Source organism: Neofelis nebulosa, chromosome 1, assembly GCF_028018385.1.
Source record: "Neofelis nebulosa isolate mNeoNeb1 chromosome 1, mNeoNeb1.pri, whole genome shotgun sequence".
Classification (NCBI taxonomy): domain Eukaryota; kingdom Metazoa; phylum Chordata; class Mammalia; order Carnivora; family Felidae; genus Neofelis; species Neofelis nebulosa.
The window spans coordinates 106,479,721-106,498,719 of record NC_080782.1 but is presented as its reverse complement, the minus strand read 5'-3'; the positions used below and the strand labels follow the sequence as shown (position 1 = coordinate 106,498,719).

At 41.1% G+C, this 18,999-nt stretch overlaps 1 protein-coding gene across 7 annotated transcripts in view; it reads left to right on the top strand.

Annotated features, from left to right (window-relative positions):
• Positions 1-18,999, top strand: part of MAST4 (microtubule associated serine/threonine kinase family member 4) — a 568,580-nt gene that overhangs the window by 85,322 nt on the left and 464,259 nt on the right. Inside the window, exon 1 of one of the 7 annotated variants that reach the window (XM_058730779.1) lies at positions 15,511-15,530. The exons of the other annotated variants lie outside the window; for them this stretch is intronic. The gene's annotated coding sequence lies outside the window, so the exon portion shown is untranslated. Of the gene's footprint in view, positions 1-15,510; positions 15,531-18,999 lie in introns of those variants that run through there. 7 annotated transcript variants of the gene reach the window in all.

Sequence of the window (18,999 nt, the reverse complement as noted above, 5' to 3'; positions counted from 1 at the left end):
CTCAGGCTCAGTCTCTCTCTCTCTCTCTCTCTCTCTCTCTCTCTCTCTCTCAAAAATAAATAAACACTAAAAAGTTTTGTTTGAAAATTACTTCATAAGTTCCACTTTCTCCCTACTCCATTTCACACTGCCTCTGCATCCTCCCCCACAGCCTTGTAAGACTTTGTGAGCTCTATGGGCAGAGATAATAGCATGTATGTTTCTGATATTGTCAAATACCTAATTTGGCACCTTATACGGAAAGCATTTAAACAAAATTGAAACTACAATATAGCCATCATATTTTACTCTTATTTAGCTAACCTTTTTATTTTTAGTGGTTTTCAGTTGATTGCCATTTGTAAGGGTGAAACTCAAATCTGCAGAGAATGTTCTATTCAAAAAAAGTTATTGGGGCACCTGGGTGGCTTAGTCAGTTAAGTGTCTGACTTCGGCTCAGTTCGTGATCTCACAGTCCGTGAGTTCAAGCCCCATGTCCGGTTCTGTGCTGACACCTCAGAGCTGAAGCGTGCTTCCAATTCTGTGTCTCCCTCTCTCTCTCTGCCCCTCCCCCTCTCATGCGCTCTCTCTCTCTCTCTCTCTCTCTCTCTCTCAAAAATAAACATTAAAAAATTAAAAGAAAATTTTTTTAGTTGGATTGATAGGAGTCCTAACTCCAGTTACCTGTCTGAAGTTGTTACAGTTCGTAACTTTGTCATAACCTTGTTTGGTTCATAACTTTCCTTCTGCTGCTTTTTTTTTTTTTTTTTTTAAGGATAAAGGTGATTTTCAGAAAGACTTTGATCCTCAATTCAGCTGGTATTTTCTGCCATATCTTCAAGTGCTGTAGCAGTTTTCCAGGTGCATATGTACAGCACAGAACATTACCTTGTATGGCATAAGCTGTCGGACTGTCTTTATAGGCAGGTCTTACATCCATGAGAATTGTCAAATTTTTCCACTGTTGGGTAAACCTTTAGCTTGGTTTGGACATTAATGCAGTGTGACTCACGATCCTAAGGTCATGCTAAGTCCATATCCATTTTTAAGCCCAGTTCCCTCTAGGTTCAGATGCCTTTGCCTTGGAGCGCATCTATGCCAAGAAGACCAAAGGGGCCGACCCATTTTCTAAGACCTTGTTACAGTGTTAGTGACACTGGGCACATTGGTAAGGGTGGTTGCAGCTTTGACACACTTACTCAAGCAGGTATGAAGTAATCTTAGGAATGTTCTGGCAGTCATACCTCCTAGTAGAGCACTCTCTGGAACCAGCTCTGTTCATGGTTTTAGACCAAGTTTTAGACCTGAGCTTTACCAGCCAGGCTAACTCCTCACTATTTTGTAGAGCTGAATTCTTCAGAGGTTAAACGTGCAGGGATGGCCAGGACCCTGTGCTCTGGTGCAAGGGTAAGCATGAAAAGGGGTGCTGGGTCTTTATGTCTTTATTCTGTTACCTCAGACAGGAAAAGTATCAGTCCTTCCACAGATTCTCTTACATGACTGGTGAGTATTGCAGAATCTTTCCCATTGCTTCTGGAATGAGACAAAGAGAAAGGAAGGATTGTTATATCGTAATAGACTACCTTATGGAAAAATGATTCCCGTTCAGGGCAGTGATTGCCTGGTCTGAGAACTAGGATGATTTCTTGGGCCCTTTTAGGTGATGGGAGAGGTGGGAAAGGATCTTGCTTGGACCAAGACTGGCCACCGTGGCCAATAGAACAGATCGAGTGAAGACCTTCCCATGGAAGTCACTCCAGTCACTGAAGAGGAACATTTTGTAAAATTCGGTTTAAAAGGTCTACATTTAAATTTATGTCCCTAACCTTTCCTCATCAGAGTAAAACCACAAAAGAACTTAGTCCCGGCTTTTCAGGCTTCTCAACATTTATCCTGTCATTGGAAAAAAAATTTGAAAGGAGGATCTGAGAGTCTCTTAGTAGCAGTGTCTTTAAGAGCAGTAACCACTCTGCTTAAACAGTTTCTTTTTTGCAATTTAAGCTTCAGTGAAAATGAAGACAGTTGGCTACTTTGATCTTAATAAAAATGCTTCATATTCGTGGAGACCATTAATTGTTACTTAGTATTCTTTTCTTCAGACTATCTGCTCTCATGTTGCTTCCTCATTTTATCTTAGGTCTCTGCTGAAATATCTTGTGATCTCTTAGAGGCCAGAATCGATTTGTACCCTAGACAGGATTTCTTTAGTCCCAGGGGAAGAGGAAGGTCGGTACTCGAATTTAGAGCCCCCACTGACAATTCTCCCTTAGTCTCCTCTTGTCCCTCCTTAAGATGAACTCCTTTTACTCTTTTTTTGCTGAGCTTTTCCATTCTCAGAGGCTTCTCTATCTCTTACTGTGCCTTTCTTTTGAAACTTACTACTGTTCTACCTTGCCTGTAAAACTTCAGCCTAGCACCTCACTGTTTGTTTGACCTGCCTGGATCTTAAAAGTTCAAACCGGTTGGGAATTCTAGATCTGCCCTTGACCAGCCTGTGCTAGTTACTTCAAGGTGTTTGTCCCTGAAGTTGATGAATAACATCTCCAGTGACTATGTAACCTTAGCTCTACGTGTCTAATTAAACAGCTCACTTATTATCCTGACAGTCATTAAAAGGTACAGGGTCTGGTACTGTAGTATATTGAACAGTACTACCTGCATGGGAAGCTTAAGTATTACAAGGGGTAACAGCATCTCAAATTATATTCTTCAGATCTTATGGACTAGTAACATAGATATTTTGGGTTGTTTTCTCACATGATTTGGGTGCATCTAGAATTGGCCTCCTCTGTTGGAAAGCTTTACGTATATTGTAGGCATGTGATATGGAAACTTTCTGGGGCAGTCAGAATCCTGCATTAATCATTATAAGTAATAATTAATCTGTGTGGGGTGATGGAAAAGCTCTGATTTAGGGAAACACCTTTCCTGTTCCCCCACTAACTGGGCATTTGACCTTAGGTGAGTCATTTAGATTTTAATGCCTCAGTTTCCTCATTTGTAAAATGGGACCCATGATACCCACCTAGTCTACTTCACAGGGTTACTCATTTGAGGATTGAATAATGAATAAAGAAGCATTTGAAAACCTTGGGAATATTTCATTAGTATAAGGTATTTAGTGCTGGTAATAAGGATGACAATCGGGGAATGAGATTAATTTTTTTGTTTCTCATATTATTTCAGAAGCCACATAACCTTTGTTGACAAACTGTAAAAATTTTATAAATTTTTATTTTTATTTTTATTTAAAAAAAATTTTTTTTCAACGTTTTTAATTTATTTTTGGGACGGAGAGAGACAGAGCATGAACGGGGGAGGGGCAGAGAGAGAGGGAGACACAGAATCGGAAACAGGCTCCAGGCTCCAAGCCATCAGCCCAGAGCCTGACGCGGGGCTCGAACTCACGGACCGCGAGATCGTGACCTGGCTGAAGTCGGACACTTAACCGACTGTGCCACCCAGGCGCCCTAAATTTTTAAAAAATCTATCTATTTATTTATTTTTTGAGAGAGCAAGCATGGGAGCGAGCATGAGCAGGGGAGGGGCAAAGAAAGAGGGAGGCACAGAATCAGAAATAGGCTCCAGGCTCTGAGGTGTCAGCACAGAGCCGGACGCGGGGCTCAAAATCACGGAGCTGTGAGATCATGACCTGAGCTGCAGTTGGATGCTTAACCGACTGAGCCACCCAGGCATCCCTATAAGTTTGTTTTCATTTTTTGAAGATGAGAAAGTAGCTGCTGTGGTTGTTTTCTGGTTATTGCTTCCCACCCTTGAGCTAAAATGTCATATGCCATTAACTATCAGTTTTCACAAAATATTCATACTTCCTTTTCTTTTCTTACTGGGATGTTCAGAAAGATACCTCATTGCTCCCTTCTCTTGCCTTGACTGTGATTACTTCATCCAAGCTGTTGACCCTTTCTGGGCTTTCTTCATGTACTGGTTTGAGTTGTAAAAGAAGAAAATGCAGTCAAAGAATTTCTCTTCCAGTCATGTTTCAGATGGTGACATTTAAGGCAGGCTGACCAATAGAACTTTGGGTGGAGTTGTTTTTACTTAAAAATTTTTTTAATGTTTATTTATTTTTGAGAGAGACAGAGACAGAATGCGAGTGGGGGACGGGCAGAGAGAGAGGGAGACACAGAAGCAGAAGCAGGCTCCAGGCTCTGAGCTGCCAGCACAGAGCCCGACCTGGGGCTCGAACTCCAGGACCGTGAGGTCATGACCTGAGCTGAAGTTGGACGCTTAAGCGACTGCACCACCGTTTCTCACCACCTCCACTGTCATAACCCTCACACAGCACCACCTTGTGCACTAGGGCTCCCGGTGCTGATCTCCCTCTTCGTCCTTCCTGACATCCGTGCCTTGTTTATCAGCTTGTATCTTGTGTAAAGCATAAACTAAGTCCTGTCACTCTTCTGCTTAAACCTACCAGTGTCCTCAAAATGCAATTAGGCTAAAACCACACTTACTTTTTTTTGCCACCCCCAGGCCATGCGTGACCCAGCCCTGTTCGCCAGTTTTTGACCCTCCCCCCACCGAAGCCTCGCCAGCTATACTCACCCTCCTGCTTCCGTCCTTAGTACCTAGCTCTCGTCTCAGAGTCTTAGAGTTTGCTGTGGTTTCTTCCTTAAAGACTGTTTGCCTTAGATCTTGTGGTTGTTTTCTCCTCATTATTTAATTCTCAGTCAGAGGTGGACTTCCTCAGAAAAATGTCCTCACCGCCCTAGCTGAAGCAGCACCCCCGTCCCCCCAGCCCTGGCATTCTTGAGCACAGGCCCTACTCGATTGTCTCCAGGGAACCTCCTGTTCTCAGGGGTGTGCCTGGTTTCGGTGATGTTCCTCCATCTCCCTGTACTTGTGCTGGAGTTGTGAAGGCGCTCTGTCTCTGTCACTACTCCGTCAGCAGCACCTGTGTCACGGTAGCTGTGCCACAACTGGTTTGGTAGGAACGAACCATTGGACGGTGCAGCTGTGACTGCAGACGGTGTGTGAAGGGGCCGCCTCGTTGCTGTTGTGGCGGTCCTTGGTACTGTCCGCAGCCTGGTGTCCTTAGGCCGGTATGGCTGTGACCCTACAGCCATTTCCCTCCCTCCCTCCCTCCCTTGTAGCATATGGTATTAGGGCTGAAATGGAAATGGCTAAGTTTGTGTTTGCTCTAGTGTGAGCGCAGGTAATAATGAATTGTAGTTTGAAAAGGAGACTTATTTAAAACAAAAAACATTTTTAATGTTTTTATTTGTTGGAGAGAGAGCATGAGTGGGGAAGGGGCAGGGAAAGAGGGAGACATAGAATCCAAAGCAGGCTCCAGGCTCTGAGCTGAAAACAGAGAGCCAGATACAGGGCTTGAACCTGTGGACTGTGAGATCGTGACCTGAGCAGAAGTCAGATGCTCAACCCACTGAGCCACCCGGGTGTCCCTGAAAAGCAGACTTAAACTGCCTTTACATTTGTTAACACCAAGATGGTTGATAGAAATTTGTCTGCTAGTTCATGATGGAAAATCCTGGTAGTTTCTCTTTCATTATCCTAACCTTATACAGATAGTTGTTCTTTGTTTCCTAGTTGATATTTTCCCAATCTTGGTGAAATCCTCTAAGCCTAAGATTTCCGTGTGACCTGCATAAATGTTTTTTGACTTTTGTGTTAATGTTGTGAGAACTTGTCAAAACTGAGCAGCCTGTTAGAATTTTATCAGCCCCGAAGTCACACTGAAGTAGAAAAAAATGGCTTATTGCAAGGCTTTTTTAATAGTTCAAAATATTTATTTATTTTTTTCGTTTTAAACTTCCCAGTGCCATTCTTGTACAGACCACTTAGGAGTATGCCTTTCTAGTTGATTTTTCCTAAAGATTGTCCTGCGTGGAAGTGCCTTCTCTGTGTGTTCTTCTGCCTCTGAATATTCAACTGTACTGATGTAAAGAAAGACTGAGAGCAAATGCTTTCCCTGTATGAAATGGGGCTCTGACATATATATATATATATATATGTTGTCCCTGTATTAGCATTTCTGGATAGCATGTACAGATACTTTTGTTTTCTCAAGTAAATTGTTTAATGTGTGTTTGTGGGGTTTTTTGTTTTGTTATTTTTTTTCTTTGTGTTTTTAGTCTTTGTGTATTAACATACTGAGAAATAGACCTTTGGAATGATTTAAGACTATAATTAGGAAATATGTTTTTATTTTCTTATTTTTTAAATTTATTTTAGAGAGTGTGAGCAGGGCAGAGGGGAGGGTGGGGGGGAAGAGAGAGAAAGAGAGAGAGAGAAAGAAAAAAGAGAGAAAGAAAAAGAAAAGAGAGAGAGAGAGAGAGAGAGAAAAAAAGAAAGAAAGAAAGAAAGAAAGAAAGAAAGAAAGAAAGAAAGAAAGAAAGAAAGAAAGAAAGAAAGAAAGAAAGAAGGAAAGAATCCCAAGTTGGCTACATGCTTAGCACAGAGCCCTATGCAGGGCTTGATCCCACATTCCTGGGATCATGACCTGAGATGAAATCAAGAGTCAAATGCTCAACCAACTGAGCCATGCAGGTGCCTCAGGAAATAAGTTTTTAATTTTTGGTGTTAGATTGTAAATATAGTTTGCCTTTAGTATTTATAATAGAATGAAGTACATGTACTACCTTAATCATTAATGTAATCATTAATATAATTTATTATTAAAATATTGATTATCATTGCTAATGACTAGTATTATTGAAGTCACTACTAATGTGTCTTTTCATATTTCAGCAGTTGATGATTAAGTTTGAATTGTAGTAAGCGACTCACATTTGGTCAGTACTGCATAGGTTGGATGTGGATGACTTTGGGGATAAATTACATGGCTTGCTTTTTTATAAATGTATCTTAAATACATTCTGAGATGGTGGCATTCATGTCGGATGTCTTGTGGTACCTGGCTGTATTTTCTTTTGGTGGTGTTTTGCCTCTGTTCCCTTTTATAATCACTAAGGTGCATTCCTAGGTCTCTCTCTGCAGACCCTCTTAGAACTAGTTATTGGTTTCCCTCCATGATTTTCTTGCTGGGGTGGATCTCACAGAAGACAAGCCAGTGCGCATTTACTTGTCTAGTTTCCTGTGATCCATTGGACCTTGATTTTCTGATCTTGAGTTTCTTAAAGGCTTAAGGCTACCACTATTTGAATTTAGATGTTTCTTTAGTTAGGGTTTCATTTTAAAGAAAATTTTTACTCTTTTTTTTTAGGGCTTGATTTTCAATAAACAGCATAAATGTTGGAAAAAGAAATTGATTTGAAATGGAAGGAATAGGTCAAGTCCTCATGCTGGATTTCACAGCCTTGAGCAAATCGTGTAACTTAATCTCTGCACTCTTACCAGAGGGATGTAGTGGGCGTACCTACCTCATAGGTTGTTGTTAGAAAAAAAATTGTATATATGAAAATGCCCCAGAAATACTAGTTTTCACCTCTCAGAGCACCCTACTTTGCCAAAAACTGGACTTGCTCAGTTCAAAACTTTTTAAAAATTAAATTGACATATGGTTCAAAATACACCGTATTTGTATTTTCAGTTTGTATTGGCTTTTGTATTCACTTCTATTTGTATTTTATGTATTTTTCTGTTAGTGGGGGAAAAAAAATTCTTGGTTTAACAAGTTTCATTAAAGGAGGATTGTTTTCTGCAGGCAACTATGAGTCCTGAATGAGTATTGCTTTTAGGAGCAGACATTGAACTTTGGTGATTGAAAAATTAGCTCATGAAGATTTGCTCCTTGGCCTTCTGTCTTTCTTCCATCTGGAGGTCTAGCACTGTTGGCTGGATCTTCTGGGAGTGCGTAACTCTCCTGACACAGCATGGAAGTCCTTTATCCCAGGCACTCTCTCAGCTCTCTGATGTGGGCTTCTCTTTATTGACTTACTCCCACCAAGGACTTATTTAGAATCTTCTATGAGCCAGGCTCAATTCCAGGCTCTGGAGATAGTCTTTCCTCTCACTGACATTCATGTATAGGGGATGAATACCACATAACGACACATGTTGCCATTCAGGTGGAATAAGTGCTGAGGGAAACATAGGGTAGAAGGGGCAGTGAGACACCATGTGTCCGTGAGAAGGGATAGGTTGAGTAAGGAAGGCTTTTTGTCAGGGTAACATTTGAGTGGAGGCCAGAATGAAGTGAGCATGCCAGCTTGTAGGATATTTGTGGCAAGAGCCCTCCAGGCAGAGGAGCAGCAGGTGCAAAAGCCCTGAGGTAGGACTGTGTTTGGGGTAATGGAAGAAAAAGAGGTTGGTGTGGATGGAATAGGTGAGCAAGGAGGGACAGAATGGTAAAAAAAGGAGATCAGAAAGGTATCAGGAACCAGGGATGTGGGACCTTGAGGCTACTGTCAAGATTTGGGCTCTTATATTGAGTAGAAGGGAAGCAACTGGATGGTTTTGACATGATATGACTTAAATTGTAGGAGTATCGCTCTGGCTCCTGTGTTGAGAATGGACACCAGGGAAGATGGATGGGAGCAAGGAGGGGAGTTGTAACAGTTGAAGAGAGAAAGGACCATTGGCTTTGACCAAGAGGAAGTAACATGGGGCTGGAAACTGGATGTATTCTGAGGGTAGGCCTGTCAAGATTCGTTCCGATTTGGATGCATGTTCTTGTGAGTTCCCCTCTCGACAAGATGGCTGGCACAATACATCACTTCATGTCTCCAGCCTTTCAGGAGAGCGTTTCTCACAGGTGGTCATAGGTCTGGTGAGGGAAGTGTCAGTAGGTCGCCAGCTCTTGAAGCAATCCTTTGGTGCCGTGAGGAAGGTGCTCAGATCCCAGCCAAGAGAGGCAGAAAGAAGATGGCATGGATGTGATCAGCGTTATCTGAAGCTCACTTTGCACAGCATTGATGCCATCAGCAACCTTAAAAATTATTCCTTTAAAAAAAAAAGTCAATAAAATCACTATAATACTGAAGGCATTACTTAGTATTTGAAGGAAGTATAATCATTCTCCTAATAAATGTTCTACATTTTGACAATATCTACGTTTATTAGTTGGATCAGTGATGGGAGGGAGATTGAGGCATAGGATACAGGAGCAGCAAGGTCACAACTTTTTTTTCCAACCAGCAACCATGATTTCTCAGGGGGAACTCAACAGATAGGTCGCAGTGGAGTGCTGCTGGTGTTTTAACAGCTTGATTTTTTTTTTCTTTAAAAACATTTTTTTAACGTTTATTTATTATTGAGAGACAGACACAGAGTGTGAGCAGGGGAGGGGTAGAGAGAGGGGGAAACACAGAATCCGAAGCAGGCTCCAGGCTCTGAGCTGTCAGCACAGAGCCCGATGCCGGGCTCGAACTCACGGATTGTGAGATCATGACCTGAGCTGAAGTCAGTCGCTTAACCAACTGAGCCACCCAGGTGTCCCATATACCATAAAGTCCATACAATGTAAGTGTGCAATTCAGTAAATCACAGTTGTGCAGCCATCACCATAATTTAGTTGTAGATCATTTCTGGAACATCCCTTGTGTCCCCTTGCAGTCACTTCCTGTTCCATCCACCCAGTGAAGTGGTGTTGTTATGCATAGAAATGTCCAAAGTTCAGAAATAGCCATTCAGTTTGTATATAAAAGATCAAATCAGGAAAAAAAAAATGGTGTGTTTATCTGTGTTCCATTTGGAACCCTGATAGCCATCAGAAAATGTGAGCTGCCTGGAAACCCAGTGATGGTAGTATTTTGAGTCACAACTTTTATAGGAACTTGAAGCATTAACACATGTGAACGCTGTTAGCTTGTCCAAATTTTGTATGAAGTGTAAGAATGGTACAGGTCGATGAGCTTGGTTGCTGTGTTTTTGTAGTTTCCAGGGTGGAAGATGCCAGAAGGCCAAGTGGACTCATTTTTGCCAATACTATAATCTTGTTCCTGGGCTTTGTGATCCAGAATTGATAATTAAGACACAAATTGGAGTGCCTGATTTTTTTTCTTGTAACCATTTATATCTCTTTTATTATGCCATGTCTGTTTGGAGTGTCAGTCATTCTTTAAAAGTGCACTCATTTGGGTTGATTCATTTGTTGATGAGAAAAATAGGTGTAGTATTGAGTACTTCTTAAGTGCCAAGTGTTCAGCTTTAGTTTCCTCACCTGTGAAAAGGGAATCCTAACAATCATCCGCAGGTTGTTACAAAGACTACATTAGGTGATACATAAAACTTAGTCATGGTGTTTAAGAAATAACTGTTGAGGCGGGTCTGGTTGGCTCTGTCAGTTAAGCATCTGACTCTTGATTTCAGCTCAGGTCATGATCTCAAGATTTGTGAGTTGAAGCCCCAAGTAGAGCTCTGTCTGTGCTGACAGTGCTGTGCCTGCTTGGGCTTTCTCTCTCTCTCTCTCTGCCCCTCTCCTGCTCATGTACACACACACTCTCTCTCTCATAATAAATAAATTAACTTAAAGTAACTGTTGAGTAATAGCTTGCCAGTATTCTATTTCCTGTTAATCCTGTCTATAGTACTGTGCCCCAGTTTTTAGCTCTAGGCTGGACTTGGGATTCCCTGCAAGTTCCAGCCTTGCACCTCCTCCCCCATGCTCCCTGCTCTACTTAGCCCTTGTGAAATGCCCGCACAGGTCACCATTGTTCCCAGGCCTCTGCTTTATCCTTGCGTGTCTTTTGTGTCTTCTCTTACTGTGTCTAAGAACCTGGAGCTTTACTGTCCTTTAAACAGACAGTCAGAAGTTTCATATGTTTTCGGGTACTGGGTGCCCTGGAGGAGGGGTCACTTAGCATGAGGGTGTTTTTAGGGCTTTCTGATCTGGGGTCAAGCTGTGAATGATTGGTGTCCTCCAGGATACGGAAACTGTCCTGCATAAGCTTCATGGTTCCTCTGGGGGCCTCGCTCCTAGATGGGGATCCCTTCCAAAATTCTCCAGAAACTGTTTCTGGAGAGTGGATTACTGGGAGGGGCAGATTTCATGGTTTTTATTTATGTGTGGTAATTTGGAATTCTGCTTGCACAGATTCATTTGAGATCATCTAAAGATTAAATGTACTGTGTGCTGTCTGCATTTCCCCATAGCTTCCTTTTTTTTTTCTCTCTCTGTTTTTAATGGGTATAGCACGAGCATGTTCAGAATGATAACGACGGAAACCTCACCGTAATTAAATACATGTGCTGCTTTAGTTCTACAAAAGTCCCAGGTGTGTTTCTAATCTCGGCTCTACTAGTATGTAGGGATTTTTTTTTTAAAGATGGAAACAAAAGATATAAATGATAAAAACAAAATCTGAGCCAAATACATAATTATACAGTCGAATGCTGTGGTATGATTTTGGATGGCAAAGTCAAATAATGTTTCACAGGAATGGTCTCAGGTTCTCTCGAGTCTGCTCTGACACCTCCATTTAAGATGCTATGAAATGAAAACCTTGTTGACTCCAGAATCCTGTTTTCAGCAAGTGTTCTTATAGCCATATGCCTGGCATTTACCATTAAACATTATTTAAAATCTGAGCACTCAGAACCTTATGACTTACAATCAGAAGACATGTTTCCATGGTTCCCTTGGAATATTCAGTTTGTTGCAATGAGTTAATCAGTGACTCAACAAATATTAATCAGTAAATTCAAAGTCCTTTTCTATATTGTAATTACAACAGTTGACGTTTTTCGGTATGTGCTATGGGTTAGGCAGCCTGTGTACATTATTTTGTGCCCTCTTCTAGCACTTCTCAGGAGCACGTACTGTTGTCCCTAGAATACAGGTGGGGAAGTGAGATGAAGTTAACTTCCCCATGGTCACACAAGCTATAAATGGCAGTATCCAATGCCAAAGCCCCATGGCATTAGCATATACTGTACGTTGCATAACAATCAACTGGGAAGTTGATTAATATGAAGATTTCTGGGTGCTGCCCTGAGATTAGACTAGTAAATCTAGCTGCAGCCTAGGAATCTGCATTTTTAACAGCCTCCCCTGTGATACCAGTTGAGTTGATCCAGGAACTTCCCTGAGAAACAGAAGTCCCCAAAATTGTTTCCATGTTCAATATGACAAAAGACTTTAGGGTAACAGAGAGACCCTCACAATCTAATTTATGCCAGTGATGATGACCATAATCCATTCCCCAGAGTAGAGAGAACTCACTAAAGAGGTCAAGGTGAGTTGGAAGACAGAGCCAAGCCCAAAATACCCCCCTTATTCATAACACTATGTGAAATGGGAAGGTGATTTATAATTTGAAATTTAAATTTATTGTGAAAGGAAATAGCATTTGAGGTTAATAAGACAGGTTATTTTATATATTCTTTTAAGGAATGTTAATTGTCAGGAGTCTTGTCTATAACTACTTTTTACTGAATGATATTCTGCAAACATGGAGAATTTTCTAAGAAAATGTGTATGGATGGATGGAACAGAGAAATAGTAACTTTTTGTTCTTTAAAATGATCAGATGAAGCCCTTGAACCAGTGAGTGATTCAGAAACATTCTTCACCTTCTGTTAGTCCATTTCTTTCTTCAGACTAGACATGTGAATAATTGCCATTATGTAAAAAGGGGATTTAGCTCTCTGGGGATGATCCAGCAGACCTTGACTGGGATTTATAAGTAGCCGTAGCTGAATTACTCTGTGTCTATTAGATGTTTTGATACAGAAAACTTTGCACTTAGGCCTCAGCTGAACATCTAAAAATAATAGTAATAATAATGCAGTTTCTTCATCGTTTGATGTAAGTCAAAATCTACCAAGGCAGTGCTAGTCTTTGAAAACTCTTGTAATTTTTTTGTTTTACATTAAAATTTTTTTACTGGGGCATGTGGGTGGTTCAGTCTGTTAAGTGTCCAACTCCAGCTCACGTCATGATCTCACAGTTCATGAGTTTGAGCCTCACATCAGGCTCTGTGGTGACAGCTCAGAGCCTGGAGCCTGCTTCTGATTCTCTCTCTGCCCTACTCTGCTCATGCTTTCCTGCTTTGTCTCTCTCTCTCCCTCTCTCTGTCTCTCTCTCTCTCAAAAATAAATGAACATTAAAAAGAAAACTTTTTTATTAATTAACTGACATACAATGCTATATGAATTTTAGGTGTAACAATGATTGGATATTTATATACGTTATGAAATAGTTGCCAGAATAAGTCTACTAACCATCTGTCACCATACAAAGCTGTTATAGTATTATTGACTATATTCCCTATGACATACATTATATGCCCATGTCTTATTTAATAACTGGAATATTGTACTTCTTCCTTCTCTTTACCTATTCTCTCTTCAATCCCCCCATTCCCTTCCTCTCTGGCAACCACCAGTTTCTTCTCTGTATCTAGGAGTCTGTTTCTGTTTTGTTTGTTCCTTGTTTTGTTTTTTAGATTCCACACATAAGTGAAATCATACGGTTTTGGTCTTTCTCGGGCCGACTTATTTCACTGTGTGTAATAACCCATCCATGGTTTTGCAAATGACAAGATACCATTCTCAAAGCTGTTGTAATTTGTACTTGAAATTATACCTGCCCTTACTCTGAAAGCTCTGTGGTGCTCCTGAACATTGAGACAATACAACTTTATTTCCTGGGTCTTAATGTGTTTATTTCCCCATAGGGAGGCCTCCACCTGAAGAGAGCTCAGTCTGTCTTAAGAAGATTCCAGTAAAGGGCCAGAGCTCTTGTGCTCTTGCATTCCAGTTCCTCCTCATGGAGTCCTATGAACTAGCCACTAATGTTGAAAATGTAGAAAAAGTTGATCTTCTGTGGACTGGAAGTAGCGAAATGGCTTGCATCCAATAGGTTCGAGCTTACTGCTCATTTGTGCCAATTTTCAGGCACCTCGTGTGGTGGTGGTGGGAGCTGTGTGTTCCTCATACCTGGGATGGGCTGCAGGTGAGGGAGGATGGCACTTGATGGTTGTATGAGTCTGCCAGAGTTGCCACAACTAAGTGTCAGGGACTTGGGGGCTCCGACAGCAGACATTTATTTCCTCACAGTTCTGGAGGCTAGAAGTTCAAGTTCAACTTGATCTTGGACTCAGATTTTATTCTGAGGGCTTGTAGGTGACCATCTTCTTCCTGTGTCTTCATGTGGTTTCTTCCTCTGTGCTTATCTGTGTCTTAACTTGCTTTTTTTTTTTTTTTTTCTTTCTCAAGATACCAGGCCTATTGGATTAGATGCTACCTAATGACTTCATTTCACTTTAATTGCCTCTTTGAAGACCCTGTCTCCAAATATAGTCACAATCTCAGGTACTGGGGTTTAGGATTTCATTGTATGAATTTGATGGAGGAAACAATTAAGCTCATAACTGGAAACAAGTTGAGACCCTGGAGTGATAAACATGGAGGGCATATACTGTGGTATATGAGCAGTGTGGTAAAGAGCAGTGCCTTTTAAACTCTCTTTGAAGTCTTTGAACTCTTTGTGTTGACTTCAAAGGGTTGATTTCTTTGCCTAGCATGCCCTCTGTAATGCTCCATGAAATAGTTACTACAAGATCAGAGCCTTTGTTATCATTGGTAATACTAACAGGTACCATTTGAGTGCCCATAAGTGCTAGATCTTTTGTACATCTCACTCCGGTCTTCCCAGAGAAGGGGATGGTTCTGGTAGATCTATTCAACAGATGAGAAGACTGGAATTGAAAGAAATAACTTTACTGAGTTCACACAACTACCAAGTGAGAGTCAGACCCAGCTGTGCAAAATTTGTCTGAGTTAGTGTCTTGGCTTAACCACTAGCTTGGGTCACACTTAACTCTGAACTGCAGTTTGTTTTTTCTTGAAAGGTTAATTTTTTTTAATGTTTATCTTTATTTTTGAGACAGAGACAGAGCATGAGCCGGGGAGAGGCAGAGAGAGAGGGAGACACAGAATCAGAAGCAGGCTCCAGGCTCTGAGCTGTCAGCACAGAGCCCGACACAGGGCTTGAACTTGTCAACTGTGAGATCGTGACCCAAGCCAAAGTCGGATGCTCAACCGACTGAGCCTCCCAGGCACCCCTTGAAAGGTTAATTTTTAAGTAATCTCTATAACCAACAGAGGGCTCGCACTCACAATCCCAAGATCAAGGGTTGCTTGCTGTCTTGACTGAGCCAGCCAGACGCCCCTGCACTGAAGTTTCTTGATCGGTGAAGTGGTCTGGGTGTGAATGTCTCCGTCACTGGGTGCCAAAAGATGACAAGAGTCCATGAATGGGCCTCTCAGAGTCTCAGTGAGCCGTGGCTCATGTTGTATTTTGTAGGTAAAGGCAGGATTGCATAATGACACAAACATTGTCTTGTTGGAATGCATCACACCTAACTGACTTCAGCGAGCAGCTTGAATTCTGAACTTTAGTGGCCTTTTCTATAAAAAGGACAGTAGTGACTGGCATGTGGTAGCCAATGTACCCTGTTCTGACTTCCTTTTTAGGACTGACTTTGTGGTTGGCTTTCTGCATTGTCTAAACTTGGCCTTCTGTTTATAAGCGGGAACAGTCATTCTCCCCTAGTCACAATGAGCTGCACGTTTGGCGCTTGTTACGGTCTCAGCCGGGTTTTCTGTTGTAAACCCATTTATTAGCCATTAATCATTGAAAACAGTAATGATGACATCCCAAAGAAGTGAGTTTCAGCTTCCCTATGTTTCCTTTGACCATAAGTGAATTTATTTCCTGGGGTGGTGGCATTGTTTGAGAAAATAGAAATTTGTGTGTATGTGTGTGGGGGGGACACATTTAAAAATGCTGAAATTTTAAAATAATGTGAAAATGGGATAGGTATTGATTAGAATTTACACTGAGAGATAATTATGGACTGTGCCAGTAGAAAGCATATAATTTTCTCTGTTAAGACCTCAACTGTTTTTCAAAGCTAGGGTTCTCTTTCTTTCATGTCTGTTAATCTTTTCTTTCTAAAAGCACCCACACCATTTTTTTACAGGTGGCTTTTCCATAGAAATTTTCCATGAAATTCTTTAATTTTTCTTTCTCATAAAACTGACACTTTACACTTTTCCAGAAAACCACCAAGAATATCACAGACACCACCCAGACTTAGCCGTTGTTGATGTTTTGCTTTCTTTCAGATATTTTTTTTCCAGATTCTCCATATCCTGCAGCTTCAGAATCCTTCATTGTTCTGCCTTACAGGTAACAGAGGATGTATTATTTGAGCTTGACCATATTACCTTTAGGGACATTGAAGCCTCAAAGTGCATTTTCAGAGCCAACCTGACATTCTATTGATCTATTTCCTACTGAGTTTTATTTATAGAGCTCATTTTAAGCAATTATATGAACTCAATGAAAATCCAGTGAAATTCAAAAGAATTTAATGGAATTGAGTTGTACAATGTTCATTTTACATGTGAATTTTGGGTTTGAGTGCAGTATTAAGACTAGTCCCATATCAGTGTGTTGATACCAAAACTGACTCACCGGAGAATGGATGTGGGGAAAAAAAGAATGAACAGGGTGTTGACATCTCCACTTTGTGACATACTAGCTTTGTGATTTCTATCCTCTCCAAGCCTTTTTGGGGACCTGTGGGTATTGCAGTAAGGTGATCGTAGACTTTAGAAAATGAAGCATTTCACCAACATTTGGTACCATATAGGCAGGTGGACTGCCAGCTGTTTTAACTGTAGGACTGACTCTTAACTTCCCAAGCTGGCCATCAGATGCCTTCATACCCTTGGCTCTAATATTATAAAAGAAGGAAAAGTGCTGGCCTCTGCTACCTCCCTCCTTACGTTGTTGAAGTCAAGACTTGCCCTCTCTGGAACTGGTGGGACCTATCTCTGCTTTGGTCCTCCTTATAGTGCTTTAGCTTGATCTTCTTCCATGTCTTTCCTGGATTTATTCATTTTGAATTCTAGAAACTGCGACTTCACATGCAGGTTCATTCATATCTGATATGCTTAGAGGAAGCAATGGTTGATGTGTGTGTGTGTGTGTGTGTGTGTGTGCGCGCGTGTGTGAGATACAGACACACTCTGGATTCACTGTAGCTTCTCTATGAAGTTCCTAATCTAATTTTGTTAGTAGTATAAATTAGTAGCTGGAATTGTTGGAAAACAAGAATATGAAACTGTGGACTCTTTTTAGTTGAAAAAACATATTATTTTCCTTCTCTTAGAAACATTGATTTGTTTTTGTTTGTCAGAGACCTCATTCTTCCGGTTTCCTTACCGACTGCTTGGTTATAGCCAGTGGCCTCCTTATCTTTGTTTCTTTCCCTCACAGTGAGAGAACAGCCAAGCTCTGGAATTGCTCCCAAACAAGGCTTCCCCGAGATGGATTTATTTTATGAGTCATTGGATCTGATGATTAAAAAGAAAAAAAAACAAAATGTAGTTTAAAAAAAATCCACAAAACTTTTCTTGATGTCTGATATTTGGAGGGAAAAGTATACCCATTACATGTGTATAATTTGGTGAATTTTCTCAAAGTATGTAATCCCCATATACCCACAACCTGTATTAAAAAAGAGACTACTCGGGACGCCTGGGTGGCTCAGTCAGTTAAGCGTCTGACTTCAGCTCAAGTCGTGATCTCTCGCAGTCTGTGAGTTCAAGCCCTGCGTCAGGCTCTGTGCTGACAGCTCAGAGCCTGGAGCCTGCTTCCGATTCTGTGTCTCCCTCTCTCTCTGCCCCTTACCTGCTTGTTCTCTGTCCCTTTCTCTCAAAAATAATAAACATTAAAAAAGTTTAAAAATAATTAAAAAATAAATAAAAAAAAGACTACTCTTCCAGGTGGCCCCCTGCGTCCCTTCAAGTCAGTGCCCCCTGACAGAGATACCTTGGAGCTGTAACCCTGTGCAGTAGTTTGGCTTGTTTTTGCACATCATGTCAATGCCATCACACAATATGCCCTATTGTATCTTGCTTCATTTTCCAAATGTGAAATGTGACATGTGTGGGAATTATGCCTGTTGTTATGTGTAACAACCATGTATCCTTTCTCCTTTCTGTGTGGTATCGTATTGCGTCAATTTCCTATTCCTGTTGTAAGGAAGTATCACAGTGTTGTTTCCAGGGCACAACTTACTCTCATACAGTTCTGCACATCCTAAGTCTGCAGTTTCACTGGGCTAAAGTCAAGGTGCTGGCAGAGCTTCTGGGTTTTGTAGGCTCTCAGGGGAGAATCGGCTTCTTTGTCTTTTCCAGCTTCTCATGGCCACTGGATTCCTTGGGTTGTCAAAGCACGTCACTCCAATACTTGCTTCCTCTTCACGTCACCTCTTCTGTCTTCAACTTTCCCTCTGCTTTCCTCTTAAAAGGACCTGTGTGATTACGTTTAGGGCCCATCTCCACATCCTTAACTTAATCTGCCCCTAAAACATCCTTTTGCTATGTAAGGTAGTAGTCACAGGTTCAAGGAATTAGGGTGTGGAATTTGGGGAAGGGGGCATTTTTCTGACTATCACATCCATTATGTGAAGATATTTATTTTTTCCTTCTGCCATTAATGACCTTTTTGTGTTGTTCATACACACACACACACACACACACACACTCCATTATGTATGTATCTAGGAGTTGGGTACATAGTAATGTGTAAGTTCAGCCTTCGGAATCCGAACTAACCAGTTTTTTCAAAATGCTTGTAGCAACTTAAACCCCCTTTGTTTCAGTATTTAACCGATCTGTAGCTCCCATTTTAGACCCTTTGTAAATAATCCAGGATTTTTCAAAGAGTGTTTATGTGAACAGAGTCCTGAGACGTACTGTAGGAGAAAAGAAGTACCAAACAGATATGGGAAATACTGGATCCTGCTAGGAGATGCACTTTGCAAATGAACCAGGTTAAAGATTTTAAGCCTGTCTAATTTTTGTTTGATTTGTTTCTGAAGTGGGTTTGACTTTGACTCAGTTTCCCTCCGTTGAAATCTCAAAGAAAAAGAGTTCAAGGGAATACTCTTTGAAAATTCTAAAAGAAAACGGTAACTTTTTATTAAACTTGAAAAAAAATGCTTATTTATTTTGAGATAGCATGCATGAGCAAGGGAGGGTCAGAGAGAGAGAGAAAGTCGCAAGCAGGCTTCACGCTGTCAGTGCAGAGCCCAACAGGGCCTTATCTCATGAACCAGG